Genomic DNA, 22,542 nt, shown 5'->3' on the forward strand with positions numbered 1-22,542 from the left:
GATGTCATCAAATGGTGTCTCAATTCATTCATTGCTTTTGCCATGGCGGCAGAAAGTGTGGTTTGCAGTTTATAATGGATAAAGGAACAGGGGCCTGTGGATTTTCTCGACAACCGCTTATACATTAAACTTCAAAGCCAACGCGGCACTTCCTTGCAACACAACAGCCAAGATCAAAGTCAATCGGATGAGCAGTTGTTGAGAAAATCAAAATACAGACAGATTTAACATTAAATCCATAGAAGATAAATTCTAAATCAATTTAATTTATTTTTATTTTCTGACCTCAAAAAGTAATTAATGTACAACAAATACCCGTCTTTAGCCATTTCTTATCACTTAGAGATCTGAATATAATAAAGTCATACTTACATGAAGAAATTCAGTGGTTTCAGCAAAATGTTCAAATGTTTTCATGTTGAGTCTTTTAAAATTAGTTTTCATTCAACAACGTCATGTGCCTTTTATTTTCTATAATTATTTTTCGCCACATATTCCTACACGCTTCTATGTATAGTTTTAAAATGTTTTGCTGTGTTTTACCATGTTTGTGTGAATACCTTCCTCGTTAAATTAAGGATAAATAAAAAAAAGAAAACTTCTGAGCTAAAATATAATCTCTACTACAATGTTCCCCCACGTGTTAAGACAATATTTCCTACTTTCTGACATTCATACAAATTTGTGAAGTGTCCTGACAAATATCTTTACACAGGAGACATGATTATACATTTTTCAAACCAGAGTGGCCTTGGTGAAAACATTCAAATACATTTTTACTTCAATGTGTTATATTCCCTCTTTTTTGTTAAGATAATTCTGTATATACAAAACATCACTCTTTTCATTCATCGCGCTGCCTCCTCTACCTCTCTCTCTCTCGCTCTCTCAGTGATTCAGAAACAACCAGCAGACTGGGTGAACTCAGTGACACTGGGCAGGGTAATTATGTAATTGTTTGGTGTTCAGAGACAGCACAGAGACTGTGTGTGTGTGTGTGTGTGTGTGTGTGTGTGTGTGTGTGTGTGTGTGTGTGTGTGTGTGTGTGTGTGTGTGTGTGTGTGTGTGTGTGTGTGTGTGTGTGTGTGTGTGTGTGTGTGCGCGAGACAAAAGCAGGGCTGAGTGAGACTTGAGAGGGGTCACGGCTAGAGAACCGAAGAGAAAACAGCAGAAAGAAGAACAGAGGAGAGAAAAAGTGAAATGGAATTAATGTATTAAGTTAGTTCCTTCTGCTCGTCTGTGGTCAGCACAAAATTACCACCTTTTCCTCTCCTCATCTCTTTGTATCCTCCTCTCATCTTTATTCTCTCACCACCTCCTCAAACTCCTCATATATCTCACTTTCCAGCTTTCTTCTCCCATCTCTCCCTGGTCTGGGGCAGCTGCTGTTGCCATTGGCAGTCTCAGGTGTGTGTATACGTGTGAGTGTATTTCCCTTGCTCCTCAAAACCAATTCAATCCGAGCCCAGATCAAATAAAGCGGAGCACAGCTTTCACAAGGGGGCAGAGTAGGGGGAAACCATACTAACATACTGAGAGGGAGGAAAGTAAAGGGACGACCTCTTCATTTTACATTTCTTTCTAAAGGTAACTTAACTAAAGCTTAGGGTATCTTTATGTTTGACTTAAATTTAGATAGACACCTTTATCTGACACTAAAAACTAAAAACCTAATATCGTAACATCTTAACAAATTGTATGTTTTTAATCTAATTTTAGTTAATTTTAGCTGCCTATAAGAAATAAAGAATTTTGTAATCAAATATTATTTCCTTTAAAGAAAAGCTTCAATTAAACCAAAGTAAATACATATTTAATATTTAAAAACATTAAGTGCCATGAATACTGAAGTTGATTCAACAAGTGTCAAATGTGTGCATGTTTAGCAGACCTACTTACAAACAATGCATTGCAATAAAATAATGGGAACTGCAACAACATTTACCATTTTTACTATGATTAGAATCAAGTTACAGAGTTATGAGGAAATTATTAAGAATTTAAAGACTTAGAGATACAGGAATAGTTACTATTAACTACCAAACCAGGCTGGGTACACATGTTAATTCGTGACCAAGGTGTCTAAAGGTATAGGTATCATTTTATATTAAGACTTAAAATCAGAATATAAATTCTTCATCTGACAAAAACTACTACTTGACATGTAAGTTTCCAGAAGTACATAGACACGCCCATATTTAATAAATAAATAAAGTGCTTATCAATAAATAATAGTAAACGCAGAAAATTAAATGGTTGAAAGAAAAAGAGCCATGTGTTGTTTACTATACCTGATTGTCCAAACAGCTACAGTGGATTCAACATGGACTCGTATAAAAGTAACAACTTTTTAACACAGTCAACAAAAACAGGAGCCACATAATCATCATTTTATAAACTAAAATTCAAAAGTGTGTTTTTTATTACTTGCAAAGATGAGTAAACAAAATGCTCTAAGGCAAACATCTTAACACAAACCTTGAATTCTGACTCTACATCGCTAACAGGCGAAGAGACAAAAATGGATCCAGCCCACGTATAGCTGACTGACAGTCTCTATATAGTGCTCCCATTAACAGCCATTTTCTGACATGTGTTGATCACCACGAAGTGCCGCCCGGCATCATTGTTTGAGCCTCGAGACTGTCAGCCCTCCATCTGCTCAGTTCTGAGGCTTTCTGCTCAGAGAAAGCCGACTGTCAACGGCGGATTTACAACAGAGAGAGAGAGAGAGAGAGAGAGAGAGAGAGAGAGAGAGAGAGAGAGAGAGAGAGAGAGAGAGAGAGAGAGGAAACAGATTGACGGCAAGGGTGAAATGTTTAACTTTTATCCAGCCCAAGACTGATGTGTGAAGGAAGGAGGAGACTAGGGAGGGAAAATAGAGCCAAGAGATGGAATTAAATTTATCAAATGAGGCTCCTTTGTAGCAGCATTCTGATGTAATTATATACTTGTCTTGCATTTGTTGCATCTACATCTATCTTACCTTTGCTTCATACTTTCTCTCTGATGCTCTCCTTGTTTTATCCCCCTCCTTGAATTAGTTAATTTAATAAACTAATTAGGCTGTACTTCAAAACATATTTGTATAGTTATGAGGCAAGTCCCAGAGCACACTGAAGTACACACAGAAAAATCTAATGATGCTGCTGGTGAGTCAAGTGCAACTGTATAATAATGCTGAAGGGTAATATGCAAAAAACTGTTTAGCAAAAAGCAGGTAAGCAGGGATGAGACTCTGAAGATACTTTGGGTTTTGTAACTTTTTAAAAACAGATTAAACTGTAAACAGAGAGGAGAGGAGAGGAAGACTGGCTTCCTCACTGTCCTCAGTAAGTCCCTCTATTCACTCTCCTCTCCCTCGTAGGACAGAATGGAGCCTCAACACACAGCTGGTGAGACGGAGATAAAGGACTGACGGAGGGGCTTCAATAGATACAGTGGAGGGTGAGGATACAAAACTGAGGAAAAGAGGAGGAGGGGGGATCCAGCTCAGTTAGAGAATGGGGTCGAGACACTGAGAGAGGAGAAGGGCGAAAGACCGAAAGGGAGGGAGGTTGGCAGAAGATAAATCGGCAAAAACTGAGTTGCGAGACATCACAGTGGGAGGGTCAAATCGAAGAATGAGACACTAAAGAATGCAATGAAAAGTCAAATCACATGAAGGGAGAAGAAAGAAGGACGAAGAAGGATACGAGCAGAAAGGCCCGGAGAAGAATATCCTCTGGGCCACATACACATAAACCAAAAAAAAGAACTGTGTACTGTACATCTGCTCTTGTGACTATTCCACATAACAACTGTATTAAATGCTCAATGACTAAAGGGTTCCTGACTGGGGACTTAGGCCCCAAGGGTTCCAACAATAAGTGTGACCTGACACAAGATAATTTACAACAGACAGAATCATACAGTAGAGTGTTAACTCACATTGCTGTCAATGAGCGGTGGTAGATTAAAAATGTAAGATGCCAGTTGTCATCACTAATCTCTCACCATCCATTTGACCTCTTGGTTGATGAGTTTTACTTTCACGCTACAAACAGAAGTTCCATCCTACCTGAGCAGAGGAGGCAGAGCCACTTGGGCGGAGTAGGTGGAGCCTGCTGCTCAGTTGAGAGCTGTCACCCGACTGGAGCCGCAGTTCCTGGTGTTAAATCTGGATCTCTCCACCAGTGGGAGGGAAGCGTCCCAGATGCCTGCGTTGTCTGTCCACGTCTATTTGTCTGCAGGTGCTGTCACCATTCCCTACAGGAAAAACAGAGAGAGGGAGGAAACATTAACACAAATTTCAAATCCATGTGTTAGTCTATATTCTAAAAAAAACTTTGTAGAATGTATTGAGGTCACAGCTATTGCTTGTTCTACCACAATTATCACTGCATAATAACCAGAATCCACACTTTGCAATCACAATCTTCAGCTTAACCTCAAGTGTTGTTTTTCACAAAAGGATTTGCTTTCAGTTTTAATGGCAGTTGTGCAGAACACTTTGATTTTACTAAAACCTTAGTTTAAAGGAGACATATGATGCTTTTTCAGTTCAGCATTCCTCTTGTGGGTTATATGGGTGTTTTGTGTATCTTCACAATATGAGGAAAGTGATGCGATTTCTGAACATTGGAGTCTGTAAGCCTATTCAAGTTGTTACACAAAATTTTTATTATGAACCTGAATATGAGCAGAATATGTCTCCTTTAATCTCTTGTATTCAGATCTTCAACTGTCTTCTTTAAAACTAAGAATGCTAAACTAATCTTTCACCAGAGACTTTGGTGAGAAAAAAAACCAATGGGGACAATGGTCTCCCAATTCACAGAGGCAACTTTGACTCCATAGTATTTGCTCCTGTATCTACAATGTGAGCAGAGTCCATTTTTCCAAACACACACACACACACACACATGTCTATGTCTGCATTGGTTGTTCCTTCATAAGATTCTCATTTCAGACTGTGCTTGTGATTTCGTGCAGTGACTATCACTGTCCCCCTGCGATTCCCTCTTCGTGTCGCTCTCTCTTAGGAGTATTCAGAACAAACACCCATGCTATTTATACACTGATGCCCCATCGGCATAGCAACCACACTTTATTTACCCGCAAGAGACACTGGTTTGAGGCGTGTGTCCTCCTTTTTTTTCTCCAAACAAAAACAGTTATTTGGAGGCATTTAGCGAGCCAGGCTCTGATGAGCCTGGCTCGCTCTCTGGCGAGGACGGCGTTTCAAACCAAATGCCTCCGGTAAGCTGAGAGCTGTTGTGATGAAATGAAGAGCTGGTGACAAAACTAATATTTCTGAGTTAAGAAAATGTGTTGATTTTGTTGTTGTTTGGTTATTAGCCTGACGGAGTAGTTACAACAAATAGTAAGTGTTTTTTCTTCTAAAGCGATGATTAACAGTCACAAATATGTTTGGTGGGGTCAAGGGGAAGAGTGGATGAGGACTGTGTTTGATCGAGGCATTTGTGCAATGTGAAAATATGCATTTTCATCTCATGTTGGACCATTATAATTACAGAATTTTAAAAAACACTGTTGTTTAGAGACATAAGCAAGAAGAAAAGTGAAAAATACTCGCTGATGAAGTGATCGTTATATTCTGAAGTAATCCTCAACATTTCTGTGACTGATTGCACTGCGCACCAAACAAATTACCACTGGTAATAAAATAATTATAGAGTGGATTTGATCTGCAATTTTCTTCTCCTCTCAAAGTCATCAGACATGTATCAGCGTTCTGCTGCTTGCCAAACTTTGTCTTAGTTTGCATGTCTGTAGACGGCCCATTTTCCACAAGTCAGTTGACTAAATATGTTCTCTGACAGTTGACATATTTAAAAGTCTCTTTGAGGTCATATGTTACATATGTAATTATTGCCTGTTTGACAGATTTTCACCCTGTTTGAATTCTGCAAAGTAAAAGACGTTGGGGGAGAAGCCAAAAAGTCGTGTTCACTCGTCGTGAAATCATTTCCCTGTGGCAGCAGAACATGTTACACCAGCGTTCAGAAACTCCTGTGAGTTAAACTGGACAAAGGAAACACAGGCCGATCACCTCTTAAAGACTCACTATAGAACACACACTACTCTTAGTAACACAATAAGGCTTCAATGATACGAATGCAAGCATCTGTCGTGTAATCCATCTTTATATAAAGTCTATAGTTGTAATGGATGAACACTGTCTAGTCCTGAAACATAAGACAGTATCTTGTTTTAAAGCTAATACTTTCTCTCTCTACAGTGGTATCAAACTCTTGACCTTTTGTCTTACCTGGTTTAGGTTTTGCATTAAAATGGGGAATATAATAATGAAAACCCAGGAAGACTAATGTATCATATGTCATCCAGGCGTGTCCCTGAAAATCAGAATGTACATTTTCCCTGATAAATAAATGTGTCAGTGCGTAAACTGAGGCAGAGGGATTCATACTTAGTGCACCAACCCAGTGCAATCGTCTCGTTTACAGTAACCCTGGAGGCTATTACTACAGCAACAATAAGACATGTCCCAAGGTCACGGGACAGAGCTGAGCATTAAGTTGAACCCTGAAACAAGGCATCTCCTTGGAAACACAAAATCAGGTCAGTTGATCATGTGACAACCAGGCCCTGGGGACAGAAACTGCCACTAAAGCACACTGCCTGTTCTTGTTTTTACTAAGTTGACACAAACGCAACAAGTGTACAAACACACACACACATACTGAGGGACTGACAAGCATGCAGGCACATGAAACCTGTAGAACACCACACGTACACACTGTATTTACAGTCACGTACACACTCACAAACCCAAAACAGAAACATTTCCACAAGACACAACACACATACAAGATGAAAACACTGATAAAAAAAATGTTTTAAGCAAGGATGGCAAACTAATTGTTTTAGTCTTTAGAGAATGTGATGCTGTCTGTCTGTCACAGGCTGGTTGATGGACACAAGATCAACTTAGCATCTGCTTCAGCCCTCCTAACTTGTGACAGTCATGTGTTTTGTTTCTGTGAGTATTTCAAAAATATTACATAGATACGGTATCTATAAATATACACACACATATATATATATATATATATTTTAATTGTAATCAAGAATATATGGATATTTAAGTAAAAATAATTACACATTGTACCAGATAATCAATACCACCTCTCTATACTTAACATTTTTTGATACTCAGTGCTTCGCAGGTACCAAGAATTATTATTCTATTTACACTACAGCTTAGAAACCATTTACTGTAGTGGCTGCCTGTGCTAAAAGCCAGGATTAACAGTTTAATAATCATAGTAAACATACCTGAACCTGAACAACCTGCACCAAATGAAAGATTTTCCTATACTGTAACTGCAACAGGGATCATGAAAATAAAGATTGTGAAAATGCAACCCGTGTGCCAAAAATCGAATGAGGAAATTACGCACAAAGGTAGACAAGATATTACTTATGATAATGCAAGAAAAATCAGCATGGAAATACAAGCAGAACATAAAGTATAAAAAACACCTGTCTTAAATTCAATTCTATTCAATTCAATATCTACCTCTGGTCGATTTCATGGTTGAAATCGATATAGGGACAGAGCTTTCACCTGGATTCACCTTGTTTGTGAAAGTTGTACACATACACACACTTTATTTTGTGTTTGAGTGTGTGTTTGTCCATATCCACCTATGGGACGGTGGCCTACCCCTTTCACTCTGCTTTTCTATTGGTCCCCTGCCTGCTGTCCCTCAGTCACACACAGGGTTGGACAGTCGTGTCCCCACCCACATGCACAGCACACTCAAGAGACTCAGCAGGCACAGCTGTCAACATAGAACACAGAGCCAAAGGTGGGGCGTGCACATGTGAGTGTGCATGTGAGTGTGTGTAATGAGGAACAGAGCAGTATCGGTTGTGCGATAACATGCTGACCTAGCTTGTTTTGCTAATGCTTCTGTTACCACCGACATCCACACTGTTACTACACAGACAGACACACAACACTCAACTCTCTTGGTATTTACAGCACGCTACAGTATTTTTTCCATCGCTGTCTTTTATGTGAAAGTTGTACCTATCCATCAATGTCACATTTCAAGTCACATTAGCTTCTTCTGTGTGCATAATTAAAGTCATTAAAGTCTTGCTCAGGAGGTTATAGAAGGGCACTCCATGCTCCCTTGAGTGCTTGTTTGGCTCAGTAAGCATGTCCTTCCTTATGCTGCCTTTGTTCTCTATTTGTATCTTTGCATGTGGATGAAAACAAAAAATTAATGAAGCCTATAATAAAAGGATTGGACCAAATGCACCAAGGCAATTGGCCTCAGGAGGGAATTCCACTGAAACTGACTTTTACTTGGCCATTCTGCAAAAGATGCACTGCTAAAAAAAACAAATATGTTTAAAATAAATGTTCTTTTACAAACGTGAAGGAAAGTACATGAAAAAGGGTTTTGGATTGCATTGAAGGCTCTGGATGCACTGGCTGCATATCACTGCAGCAAAACTTTAAGGCTCATTTATAACCAACGCTAGATAAGTGTATGAAAATGAACGAAGCCGTCAGCCTGTACTCTGAGTTAATTTTGTCTGTAATTGTGCAGAGCTTCTAAAAGCTTCCAGACGAAACTGATTAAACAGAGCAGTACCATCGAAAATACTGTGGGGGGCAGTGTAGCCAATAGGTCAAGCAAGACAATCACAGGACACAAGGAAGAACTTTGAACGATGGCAGAACTATTTGAGGACAGATATGTAAGAGTCGGTAAGAAACTACAGGCGTCTATATGATTTGACCTTACCCACAACCTCCTCCACCGTTGCCATGTTTGTTGTTGTCTGCGCTGCCCTCTAGTTGATGTATGACACATGGAAGTATAGTGATGGTTACATCGTAATTAAAACAGCATGATCCTTAAGTGGCCAATAAAGGGTGTGTTGAGCCCGACAACGTGTCTGCAATATATGCAAGAGGTATAACTATGACCCAAATGATCGGGGACTTACAACATTAATGTTTCAACTTGTAAAGCACCAAGTGAATGCACCATTATATTAATATTATAAAATTGGATTATAGTAAGAACCCATTTATGACTGTAAAGTCAGGATTAATAATTACTGTCTGTAAATACTACATCAAGCTTAAAGGTGTGGAATAAAAGGGGCAACTATCTGTATATCATTAGGCAAACACCTACTCCACTTACTTACCTTAATACTATATATTAAGAACTAAATACTGAACCCATATGAAAAATGTCAGAATATTTTTTTACTGTTTTAAATATTGTATCTGTTTCATCGGTTCAGTTGCAGACACAAGTTCAAACAACAAGTCAAATGATTCTCTACTTTAATCACAACTATTTTCTTTGGCAATACTGTTTTTGAACTATTATGCTGGTATGGTTAAACTGAAAAGCATACGGGAGACAGGGGACCTGCATATACAATGAGACTCACAGAGAAACATGAACTGCCTCCTGGTTATGCAACTCACTCGCTAACACTCAGCACAATCAGTACAGGTCAAAGTTCAGCGCTTTTAAAAGCTGCCCAAATGTGCTTCTGTGTACCTGATGATCATGCTGTTTTTTCCCTGCTGATAAATACAAGACACGTCCCCACTACCATTCATACAGTCTGCATGCATACACAATGCCTAGCAACCACGATAGAGTAGATAGCGTTGCAGCTAAGATAGACAACACTCTGTACACAACTTAGATAAGGTAGCCTGGTGTACGGCGATAAATCAAGATAAAATCAAGATAAAACAACATACACCAGCACATATACCGCTTAGCACGCACACCGTATTGAGACATCATCTGGAACCTGCTCTCTAGGAAAAACACTACAGACGTTTAGCTTAAAAGAAACTAATCAATCTCCAACTCCTCTGTGTCAGGTCTTCACAACGTTAATTGACCGTCTCCTGATGTGATTGTACATTTTGTGAATTAATAATAACAGCTGGTAAATGCGATGATGAGTAGAAACTACTAGGTCAAGGTTGTGTTTGGCCTTTTTTATTACATTCAAGCATTAAAAGAAAAAGCTGTAAGTATCGAGAGAGAAAGCTACTGAGCAACTGAGAAGGAAATGCCTTCTTCCGTGTGTTTACATGTGCTGGATGTACAGCATTTACCCATGTGAACGTACTGTACATGTGTGTTGGGAGGTATAATGTGAGACTGACAGAGTGCGCCAACGCCGAACATCAGAGCACAAGCTGCCACCTAAGGGAATTACGCAGCATTCCTCAGTTGAGCCGCGTTACAGCGCAGAGGGAAGTCGCAGGGAGCCTGGCTTTGATCGGTCCACTAAAGATCCCAACACTGGGATAAGGGGAATATGCTCCGAGGGGGCCTGCGGGGAAAACACGGAGTCACATCTTCAAAGATGTACATATGCGCACATACACCACGTTCGTCCACGTACACGTTTCCAAACATTCAAAAGACATATCCTGCCCACGCATGCATAGTAATTCTCTGCCGCTTTTGATCCTTCTCCAAGTCTTTCTCTCCCTGTCTCGCATGCAGACTGTACATTACACTACACACACACAAACGCACATATAATCTGTAAAACATAAATATGGAAAGCTCTTAATGTCATCTACACAAAGAGTAAATCATCTCAGTACCCTGCATAACACACAAATACTTCAGAGCACAACATAAACATCAAGTGCACCAAACTCCCCACAGAGAGAAGAGAAAAAATGGAAGCACATTACATAATGTGCAATTCATTTAGTTAAATAATGAATATAATTAAAAACAGGCATTCAAATTGATCAAATACTGAAATAAATGATGTGGAAAAGGGCGGCAAACAGTCTTAATGCAACGGGACTCCTCTGCCGCAGTAATCTGACAACGAGGCAGACGGCAGGTATAATGGCTGGATTAGAGATGTTCTACCACAGAATTACAGCAAGGAGATACAAGCTGTTGTTGAAAGAGCAGCTTTCATGAGATCTCGTTCAACTCCTTCACACAAACCTTTAGTCGCAGTACCCCCCACAATTCCACTCACTGTCAGAGTGTGCTGAATTGACCTGTAATCTTTTTTATTATACTGTATGTCATGCGTTTCATTTTAATGGGTCCGTTGTTTGAACAAGCCACAAGATAAATGGTTAAGACTGAAAATAACTTTGAAGTGGCACTTTCCAAAAAAGGGGACCAGAGTAAAAAAAAGAAAACATCAAGGTGAACTCGCTTAAATATAATTTTGGATCAGAAAGTCCTCGTCATATCTCAAAGTTGTCTGCATCGGCGAAAAGTTAAACCCAAATTAAAAAGTAAAAGAAAGAAATTGTTCTATGTTTGAAGGCAAATCTAATTGATAGGACAGCACACAATGGAGAGCTACAAGAAGGATCAGATTGAGCTATTTTTAAGGTTGCCAATGTATCAGACTCGACCACTCATAACAGAAGCACATGTCGAGAACCATAGTGCTTGATAGAAAGAAAGTGGGTCAAATACAAAAGGTAAGGGCTAAAAGATTTAACTAAGAAGAGCAAATATTTGATAGTGGAGACCCACAGGCAGAATTAGAACCTGATCGATACTGGATTTTAAGGGACAATGCTGAAGACACTTTTAGGGAGTAAAGAATTCTGATAGACATATCGATCATTATTCTTACTCAAGTAGGTTGTAAGAGGTTGTCGGTCCATTAGTAGTGGAGATGACAGGTCCTGCTTTGTGTTTTATTGCCTCTTTTCAACTGCCCAGAGACGACAAATACTATGCAGTATAAATATATAGGAGTAATTTATGGTCCTTGCTAAACAAACAATGATGACACCACTTCTAGGCCATGCGTCTTTTTTCTGCATTGTATTAAAAAAAAAGTTTTCATATGGAAGCATATCGTTTAACATACACGCTGCTGCCTATAGAAATCAATTGACTAACTGATATATCCGTCTAGCCCTAACACAAATCCTCTTGATTTACAGTTGCTGACTCCAGCCTCACAATTACCTTGTGAGCCAACAAGGTTTTTGAATGATAGAAAAAATAATTAACCTAATTCCTCTTAGGTTAAATATTACAAAAAAAAAATCATTCCCTAATTGTGCTTAAATTGTTCATGCGAACTGAGGCACTCGACAGTGGAGTGTGTACATGGCCGACCCTGAGGGCTGTGCTGACACTGTGCTGACACTTACACACAGTAACACTGAACTAGTGTAGGAAGGCTCTTTATGGCTGGATGAACAACATTTCATTTGTTTTCACTGTATGAAAGCCTATTTGACAATGTCAGAGGCAAAATAATTCAAACGAGTTAAAAAGAATCACACTTTTCTGCACATATTCGATCATGTATCTGTAATGCACCAAATACTTTAATACCCTTCTCTGGACACCAAGGTGAGTGGACCGCAGGAAGATAATAGTTATTATAGGGTTCACAGCACGACCTTAGGAAGTCACCAGCATACGTCACAAAGCATCGCAAATGTGGCAGGTTCCTGCTGGCAGCACAGGTGCTCACATGCACACACTGAATGCACACACACGGACACACAGACTTTTGGCAAGATCACTGCAGGTACCCCCTCCCAGACCCACCGATGTACATAGCCGCAATCATAAAGATGCACACACACACACACACACACACACACACACACACACACACACACACACACACACACACACACACACACACACACACACACACACACACACACACACACACACACACACACACACACACACACACACACACACACACACACACACACACACAACATGCAGGTGCTCACACTGCACCGCCAGCTGTCCCTCGAGATTTGGCTCCAAGGTCTGATGAACAAGACAGAGAGGACGAAGGAAAAAGAGGAACTACAAGACAGAGGACTGAGCAGAGACCAACACTGACAGCACAGTGCATGTGTGCGTGTGTGTGTGTGTGTGTGTGTGTGTGTGTGTGTGTGTGTGTGTGTGTGTGTGTGTGTGTGTGTGTGTCATGGCTCACTTCCAGCATGCTGCACTGCCCTTAACCCAAATGAAGTCCAGTTATCTTTGTTTAACCTTGGCTGCTGTGTGCCATGGGTGTATATTTATGTGCATATGCGTGTGTGTGTCTTTGTACACCATGACCGTTATGACCACTGACAAAGTACGAGAGCAACATAGGTGCTCATTTAAATCTGCAAAATCATCAGGAAAGAAAACAAAGCCTCCTCAGAAATCATAACTTTTCAGGGGTTTCAGGTCAGTGTTGTTGGCTCTTGCGACTTTAGGTTACGTCACGGTCTTGTCATATCAGCCGCATGACACATCATACTCCGACAAAGCACTGACAATCGGTTATATAACCAAGGTCACAGGGTCAGAGCAGCTAACATAGCGTAGCCACACCCTGCCTGGCTGTTGGCATTCCATCGTGAGCTACACTGTCAATATTTGTCAAGCGGGAGATGTACAGCACGGCTCGCCTGTCTCCAGGGCCCAGGCACATCTAGTGCTTAGTTTGACTTCTTTTCCTTCAGCCAAAAGAAAAGTAAAAGTATTTAAAAATAAATAACTCATTGGTCAAATCCTCCAAAAATTCTGGAAAGTCTTGCTGCAAATTGTATTCCCATGACTAGTGTCTCTAAGCAAATAGACCAATGTTTGGTTTGTACAGGTAAGTCAAGGAAGGGGGAAAGACGAAGTAGTGTGAGAGTCACATATAATCTATGAGCATTTTGTCTCTTTCAGTGAGCTCACTGTTTTGGCTTTAATACTTCCACAGTGTTAGGATTTAATACTGCTCTATTTTAAAAGATGATGTCTACCTCCAGTTTACAATTGTAATCATTGAGCCATGGTATTACGTTATACCCTCACAGATATATAAAAAAAGATACAACGTACTGTACCTCACACACAGGGGAGGCTTGTGGGAGCTTGCTGCCCTACTATATATTATACTGTGTTCTTGTCAAGTACAATAGTGCAGTTGCTTGTGGCAGCTTGTTAGACTGGGTGTTAGTCACAGGGATGGGCACCATGGGGCTACAAACTGCTACAAGGTCATCCTGAGATTTCATTGTTGTGGAGGCGAACCAATTAAATCAAATGTGTGCTCACACAAACACACACATACTGTGTCACATGGAGAATTTCGTAAGCTGTGGATAGGTGTTACCACTTGTTACAGATAAACAAAGAATGAGCTATAAATATCCAGATTGAGAAGAATTAATTTACTGTGCAAGTGGTGTATGTACTATGTGTCCTGCCACAGTTTCATAATGTTGAACTTTTTTTCAAACAAAAGATCAGAGACCCCCGCAGTCACTGTCGCTCTCGCTGTCTCAGACAATCACATAGCCCTATCTGTCAAAATCAGAAGAAGCACTGGGAGAAATCGTGCCTGCATCAGTGGCACTTTGAAACAACCATAAAGTTTTACCGCCCACTGCAGGCAATAAAAATTCTGCGTGAACTCAGCAGATTTCGCTTTCGCTGTGCACGTTCGCATGATAAGCATACCAGTTCTCAGCAGGCAGATCGTCGATTAATACCGGCCCCACTCTATGAGAGGGTACTATGTGCAAGTGTCAACGTTCGCTGCCCTTCTCGACTGATCAGCTCCAAAAGTTAATCATCTGGAGATACCATCCCAGGTTATATTACCACCGAGTTTGGTGAAAAACTGTCCATGTGTTGTCGAGTCCTTTTGTGCACAAACACACACACAATACTAGATATAGGTGTGTAAAGTAGTAGCAAAACAGTAGCATTTAACATAGTTATACTATTACCATATTCCATTTTCTCTGTAGAAGGAAATACATATTTATTAGAAAGTCTCATATCCACACACACACACACACACACACACACACACACACACACACACACACACACACACACACACACACACACACACACACACACACACACACACACACACACACACACACACACACACACACACACACACACACACACACACACACAGAGAGAGAGAGAAAGAAAGACAGAGGGTAGTCCCAGGTCAGGGAGTTCTAAGTGCAATCTCGTCTGATACATACTGTACCAAAACCCTCTCTCGTACTCCACTTAACACAGCTACAGTACACATACATGTGTACACACACTCACACACAGACACACACTCACTCACAGGAGTGCCCCAAGTGTCTATACATGATTAAAAGACTGAAAGTGGGGCAGGCGCACAGTTCTAGCTCTGTAAAAATTACTGCAGTTTCTTTCAGCTCACCTCAAACACACACACACACACACACATCCAAGAAGCTCCATGTCCAAAACACATAGCACTGGTTCAATAACTGAGTGATTCCCCTGATGAAGCAGCGAGGGAGTGGAGAGCACAAGAGCCAACAACTTATTGGAGCTGGACAGACAAGAGAGAAGCCTTTTGTTAAAACCTCAGCCCCTCCCTTCTAATCATCCCCCCCAAGAAAAAATGCTTTCCTGCTGCTTTGCACTTGACAGGATTGTGGACATAATTCTTTTATAACAGCATACCTCAAATGCTCAATACCTCAAATAGACATTAGGCCCCCCCACCAAGGGCTCTGTAGGGGTCCACAAACTGTTCAAAGAAACCTCCATGTTGCACAAAATATGTGAATAAGATCTGGCAATCTTTTGTGGATTTCTTATAATAAATCAGCTTTTAATTCCAAGTGGTTGTCTGTGAATAGAATATGGTCTCACTGAATATCATTGCGCCTTTTAAGAATAGCTTACACAAAGCATTTTAGCTGAGAAATGAAATAATCAATTTAAAGGATTAAAAAATATCCTGGGGAATTGAAAGGCCCCATTAAAGTGAAATTCAGTGGCCGTGAAGCTTGTCTTGCTTTTGCAAAATGCTGGTTACTAAGACGTTGTTGGGTAATAGAACTGTCAGACATTAGTTTGAAAGCCAAGCAGCAGCAGTTGCGTCACTGCATTTTGTGTTCAAACTTTATCTCCACTGTGAAGGTATCACGGGTGCATTTTGTTTGTCACCTCTGAACTTTTCACGGAAAACATCTGCAAACTTTGTGAGCACCAAAAATAGCTCTCATAGAAGTCAAATGTCACGTTGCTTTTGCTGTACTCTGAACAGCAGACTGGTCGACTCTTATCTGGTGAAGGAAAACAAATCGCTTTATTTAGATATCTAACAGAAATGAGGCAACAGTCCTCAGATAACACATGGGATTCTGTATATTGTGATTTCTGAAATAAAGTAGGAGGAGTTGCCTGATGTTATGCTACTCACCTTTTTAGAATAGAACATTTTGTTGTTTTGAACCACAGTTTCAAGTATCAATCATTTTCCAAAACATGGACCTATACAGTTTGCAACCAAGCACTTTTCTCTGTTCTGTGCCCAAAAACAAAACTAAACAACCGCTGATTAAACCTCAGATATCTCCTGAGCTGATCAGACACAGACAGATTTCGGGCCAAATCCAGCTACAGTCATACCCTAATGTTGAGAATCAGGCTGGAAATCTGTCATGACTCACGGCTCCTTGTTCTGGGAGAGACAAACTTCTGTTATGTTCAGTTATGTGGATTTACAAGAAAATTAGCCTGAGATGAACCGTTGTACTACTAACACTGACCTAAAATGGGCATGAGCAGGATTTTCCCAAACTCTGAGTATATCTCAGATACATCAGAAATTTGGGGGAAACCACTAGTGTTTGTTTATTTTAGTTTTTTTCACTCAAAAAAACTGGGTCACAACTGTCTTAAACATCAGCTCTCCAGTTTAAAGCCACTGACACAAGTAGTCCTTGGTAGTGCAGATGAAAATGTTTTACTGGTGGAAGGTACAAATCACAGCCAAAAGGTAATTCTCAGAAAACCAGAAAACCAGACAGCCTGACCTGAGCCACATCCGGTCAAACCCTTTTTTTTACATCTCGCAGGGCTTACAAACAGAAAATCGTATAAGTGAGTACAGGACACAAGCTTACTACTTTTTACGAGGCATTACGAAACTGTGCCTCCGTTTTAAAAGATTAGAAGAAAACAACAACAATATAAAACCCTACAAATCGCTCCTCCAAAGCTGGAACTCAGCTGTATTACCATTGGTGGCCTCCAATCGTGTGTTGCGCTTGGCAAACACACCTAGGACGGAGGAAAACCTTTGCAAAAAGTTCAAACAGAAACCTGCAAATCCAGCAACTTCTCAGCAGCCTTGTGCAAGGTTTTCCGAGAATTACATGAGAGGGTGTTTGTGGGAGAGGGGAAACCATGTTGTGGTTTTGGGATTGAAAGGATGCTTATTCAATGTGAATCTTTGAACTTGTGGATGTGTCCATTTTTTTGTAATTGATCATCGGGTTTCAACATCTCTACAAGACAAACAGAAAATAGTTTGACACCACAAATGATCAGTTCCAGGAGAAGCGTTTGTGAAATGCAGATAGCCTACAGGTCATGTTGATAAAGGCAAGATTTCTTGCAGGTCAGCAGATAGATGGGAAGTGAAACATACACCGGCACACATGCACACATGCACACATGCACACACACACACACGCACACGCACACGCCTTTTTCTTCAGTACCAGACATATGTTGTTCCTACACTATCAATATATGGAAATATTGCACCATGTTGATAAAGGTAAATTAATATATAATAAATGTGTGCTACATTAAAGATGGTGGCTTTGAAGGACGTATTTTGATTGACACTCTGCAACTACATTAATTTTGCAGGCTCTTACTTACAATGACTGCACCTGGGACCCACATGCTCGGACCACCCCCCAACTAACGCCACCCCACCCCTAACACACACAGACACTTTTAAAACACCAGTCCCCTAGCTTTTGTGTAAATGGTATCCATGAAGTGCCTCTTAAAGCGTTACACTACCCCTGTACTTCCACCCCCCACCCCCCGTAGTCTACAGTTAGGTAGCGTGTCCTGTCAGGTTGCAAATGCACTCAGCTATCCATCTCAGGCAGCTGCGCTAGAGGTAGTGTGGGGGCACATCGCTAGCAGAGCTAATGGCACGTCATGTAGCATTAAACCAAGATGACTGTGCGCTCGCCTCAAAAACCCAAAGCACAGGGCTGAGAGAGGCAGAGGAAAGGGGGGAGAAAAGCATCTTTTTACTCAGAAAGATTTTCTGTTGTTGGGTTTTGAGGCTGATTGGCGGTGAGAGGATTGATAGGACGAGGGAAGTTACGCGTGTTTTTAGGTTAGCGGTTAACGCCGCACATCTGACAGGCAGGCATAGTAAGAAACCATTCAGAATCTGTCTTGATGCAGGATGTCTTCAAGTGGTGTGGGTAATATTGTAATAACAATTTCAGAATGCATTACCGATCACACATTGGAGTAAATGCGGCATGGACACTGGTAATTTTTATGTGAGTTGTACTGCAGTGACATTTATGGGGCATGTTATCAGAGGAAAATAGTGGTGTATAGAAGCTGCATACACAAATGACAAAAAAAGTTGGATCCAGCTTCTTTATTAGGAGGGTCCTTAATAGATATCATGGTATTAGAGCACTTTACTATTAAAGTGGCCACATCTGAAATCTTAGACCTTCATCTGAGAACAAATTAACATTTGCACTGACACCTTTACATACTTTCACAAGGGTCTACTACACGACAACTGAATGAATCATCCAGATCCAGATCAACACAACAGACATACTGCAACACGGTAATACACAGAGTCAATAAATACACAATATGGACACATATTTTCTCCTGAGGTAAAATATCTGTTTACTTGCTTTGATGAGGATTTTCAAAGCACTTGATACATTAACCATGGCTTACAGAAATCTGACACGTGGGAAGTTGAAACGTTCCCGTAAGAGCCATTATGGTTATGGAATGTAGAAAAAAAGTTATTTTGGTCTGATGATGATGCCTAGTAATTTCCCATTAGGTCAACTTTCTTCTCCTACCACAGGTATTTTCCCTGGGCAAGCCCCTGCAATGGGTGTGCACACATGCATAAGCACAGCTGAACCAATAGTTTGTGTGTGTGTTGTATACCCATATACACATCTGCTGTGACTTTGTGTGTATAATGAAAGTCATGTATGAGGCAGTCATTGAGATTGATGTGAGCTGTCAGACGGCACATGAGTTTGTCTGTCTGTGGTTGTACAAACAGTGCTACCTTACAGTATGCATTACTCTAAACAATGTGCACATCCAGGGCAGGTGTGGCTCTAAGCCATTTTGCAGCCAAATTTCCTTCCCTACTGTGGCAGCTGATGGTAGATGACAGTGTCAAAGAAGCAGGACTATCCGGGCCACGGTGCAACCTCACATTAACCTCATTTATCTGAGTCATAGCTCTTCACCTGACCCTGCTACACACACTCACTCTCTGATGAACACACTGGCAAAAACCAGGGCTTGATGTGCAGAAGAGACAATTATGCACAGCAGCATCTATAATATAATTCCAAATCTCCCTGTTTGTCTGTGGAACACATATCTCACACTTGCCACGTGTATTGTTAAGGGCCCAAAGAAGTGCAGTGTCAAATAGGGTGCGATTTGGATATGTGATACTTTAATTATTAATAAGCCCGGAATAAACAGGTGACCAGTGCCCTGTAGCAGCGGCAGCTGGGACTCATAAACATAGGTGACGGAGATCATGACAACTGATTTTCCAGTTTGTCGATTTGCGTACTGAGTCGAACAGGTGTACAGCTCTTTGAGCAGTGGCCGTGGCACAGCTACAGGACTCTGCAGACTGAGTCCAGGACCCGGTCTTTACTGTCCACAGCTCAATTACTGCAGGTCATTTTAACAGTTTCAGAAAGAAAGCTGCAACCAGCATCACCACAGGCCTCAAAAACAGCAAACAGCACATTCCAAACAGCAAAGAGCGGGCACCAGACATATTAAAGACACAAAAACACAAAGACACATACAGTCATGAATATTTAAAATGGCTATGTTATGCAGCCCATAAATTGAATGATAAAGCATTATCTTTGTTGACGTGGGTAGATCATTCTAAAGGAATGGTGGAGCATTGTACCAGGCAAACATAGACAGAAATAAATTCCATGTAGGTGCAGTATGTCACTGAGCTTTTGTCTCTACTCTCAACGCACTGCAAGTGATACGACTGTCCAACAACATGTCTGTGTAATTTATCACTCCAATTCCATGGCCCCTCCTCGGCCAACAATGTATAAAATCCAGTTGCTTTGAAGGGATGGTTCTGTGCTTGTCAAGCAATAGTAGCAGGCCACTGGAGAAATGTGTGAGAATATAATCTGTTATCAAAGATTACAGTCTCAGAGGGTGGATGACAAATAGAGAAAGAGACGCTCTACACAGAGGTTCTGATACTGTAATTGGTGATGGACTCGTGAGGCAGGGAACATCCCGGCTCAGTGGCTCTTATCTCTGCTGCAGTGTTTTAGCACACCTCCCTGACAGTCATGGCCAGTCCCTGTTCCAATGTCATGAGCTTACTACATAGCTAAAGGGAGGGATAGAAATAATAGCCAGTAAGTCAGTCAGCCAGCCAGGCAGCCAGCGTGTCAGTCAGGCAGCCAGCGAGTCAGTGAAAGCTTGTCAGCTATAGCGAGACTGCAGCCAAGCATCAAGCCTAATGTCCAGCAAGATGAAGCTGATCCAAGGCCAGGCAGCCACTCAGTCATCCAGTGAAAAGGATGAATTGGCCGAGCCACGGCTAGCAACCAGTCTGCCAGATGGACAGACAGACGGATCCAGCGATCCAGACACTTGCTCTATTCAAACCACACTGCAGCTAATGTAAGACGGGGAATACTTTCAGCCTTGTATACACACTTTTGTAAAATAGTGCATGTGGTCTGATTTGCACGATGCTATCTCACCCTCTCATTCAGTGCTGATGACCCAGGCCGGTTTGTTTTCATTCACTGATGTATTGTCAGATTGACATCGATAGAGTTTAGGCCACATCGCAAACCATTAATGAAATCAGATATTTTGCATGTGGCTGTGTGGACGCCGCCCACACAGCCACATGCTGAGACTTGAAATCAGCATCCGAAGGAGTAAACAGTAGTAATGGAAAGAAAGTTTGTGCCAAGAACAACACTGATGAAGGGTGGGTTTTGGTATTCCAGGGATTGTTTCTATCACTGGCCATTTTCCTGTTATTGAATTCCTCTCTCTCAATGCATATCCTCCTGGCTTCAACTTAAGTAATTGTCACACACACCCACTTTACAGCTCAGGGTCCAGGGGGCTTTGCAAACCAAAAGAGAACTTTTGTTGGGGAAAGCGAGGAAGAGAGCGGTCACGGAAATTTCCCGTCCTCCGCTGTCACTGTCCCATAAACTTTGATCATAATCCCACGGATATATGCTAATGTTTGCGCTCTAATCTATACAGTACGTATGACCCCAGCTCCTAGCATTCTTCTTTCATCTCTCCTTCTCATCACAATCTATCTGACTGTGTCCCAGGTTGTCAGCTTATCCCCGTCCCAGGCCGGGAGCTCTGCGGGGAAGAGAAGAGCCTGTAGTAGCTGTCTGACTGCCAGTCTTTGTCAACTTCCCACTGTAATCCTCTACTGCCTCTGATAAGGATAAGGCAGAGACGACTGGGCTAGGAGAGGAGAGGAGAGGAGAGGAGAGGAGAGGAGGATCCAGCTATGCAGACTTGGCATATCGAAAGGAGCAACAGAGGCAGAAAAGAACATGACACAATAAAATGTTTTTTGAAGTGGTGAGATGAGTAGAAATATCATTTAGACGAAAGAGGGGAGGGTAACAATTTCAGCTACAAAACCAGATTCCAATTCCCGAAAAGTGCAGTGGCTTTTTCATGAAAGCGCTAAGAGCCACTGATCTATCATGCACTATATAATAACAATAAGCATAGAGAAAATAACTCAAACCACATCTGAATGCCATATAAAGAGCGAGCAGTTAACAGTTTCTCCCTCATTTAACTTGGCCAATGCTTAAAAAAAAAAACTTCTTTCTCAGCCAGGCTTTACATGGAATACGATGAAATATGAATCAAGGCAGCGAGATCACAGGACGAGCATGCTGCATTAACTATTGCATGATGATCTACATGGAGTATCACATTTGATGTAGAGCTCAGACACAAAAATCTTTCTAGGGAGAGTTTATTAAAGCGGCTCTGAGGATCTTAACTGACTTGATGAGTTTCTCAGATTGAAACTGATGCGGAAAACTTGAATCTGCAGCCTGACACGCTTGTTTGTTTGCCCGCGTAAGCACTCGGTCATCATTTGGACACTATGCACTCTTCAATCCAATTTAGCCTTTTAAGGCCGCCTGCTTGACATATAGACAACTGTATATCTTGTCAGCTACACTGAAGACCATTATAGAGGCAACACAAACACACGGCCGACTTAAGTCCCATCACCAGCTTCCCTTTTTCACATGGTTACTAAACCATGAAGCGGCTCATGATCGATGAGCCGCCACAGGTTTGTAGGATGGCTTCAGTTCCCTATCCCCCTCCCTTTGTCTCTGTCATTCACACATTGGGACAAGTATGATTCCGTTGCCACTTCAAA

The 22,542-nt window shown here is 41.2% G+C and overlaps 1 protein-coding gene across 3 annotated transcripts in view; it reads right to left on the reverse strand.

Annotated features, from left to right (window-relative positions):
• atxn1a (ataxin 1a) overlaps positions 1–22,542 on the reverse strand; it is an 80,139-nt gene that overhangs the window by 51,021 nt on the left and 6,576 nt on the right. For all 3 annotated transcript variants that reach the window (XM_034600240.1, XM_034600239.1, XM_034600238.1), the window contains exon 2: positions 4,061–4,248. The gene's annotated coding sequence lies outside the window, so the exon portion shown is untranslated. The remainder of the gene's footprint in view (positions 1–4,060; positions 4,249–22,542) is intronic.

This window comes from Hippoglossus hippoglossus, chromosome 11, assembly GCF_009819705.1.
Source record: "Hippoglossus hippoglossus isolate fHipHip1 chromosome 11, fHipHip1.pri, whole genome shotgun sequence".
NCBI classification, from domain to species: domain Eukaryota; kingdom Metazoa; phylum Chordata; class Actinopteri; order Pleuronectiformes; family Pleuronectidae; genus Hippoglossus; species Hippoglossus hippoglossus.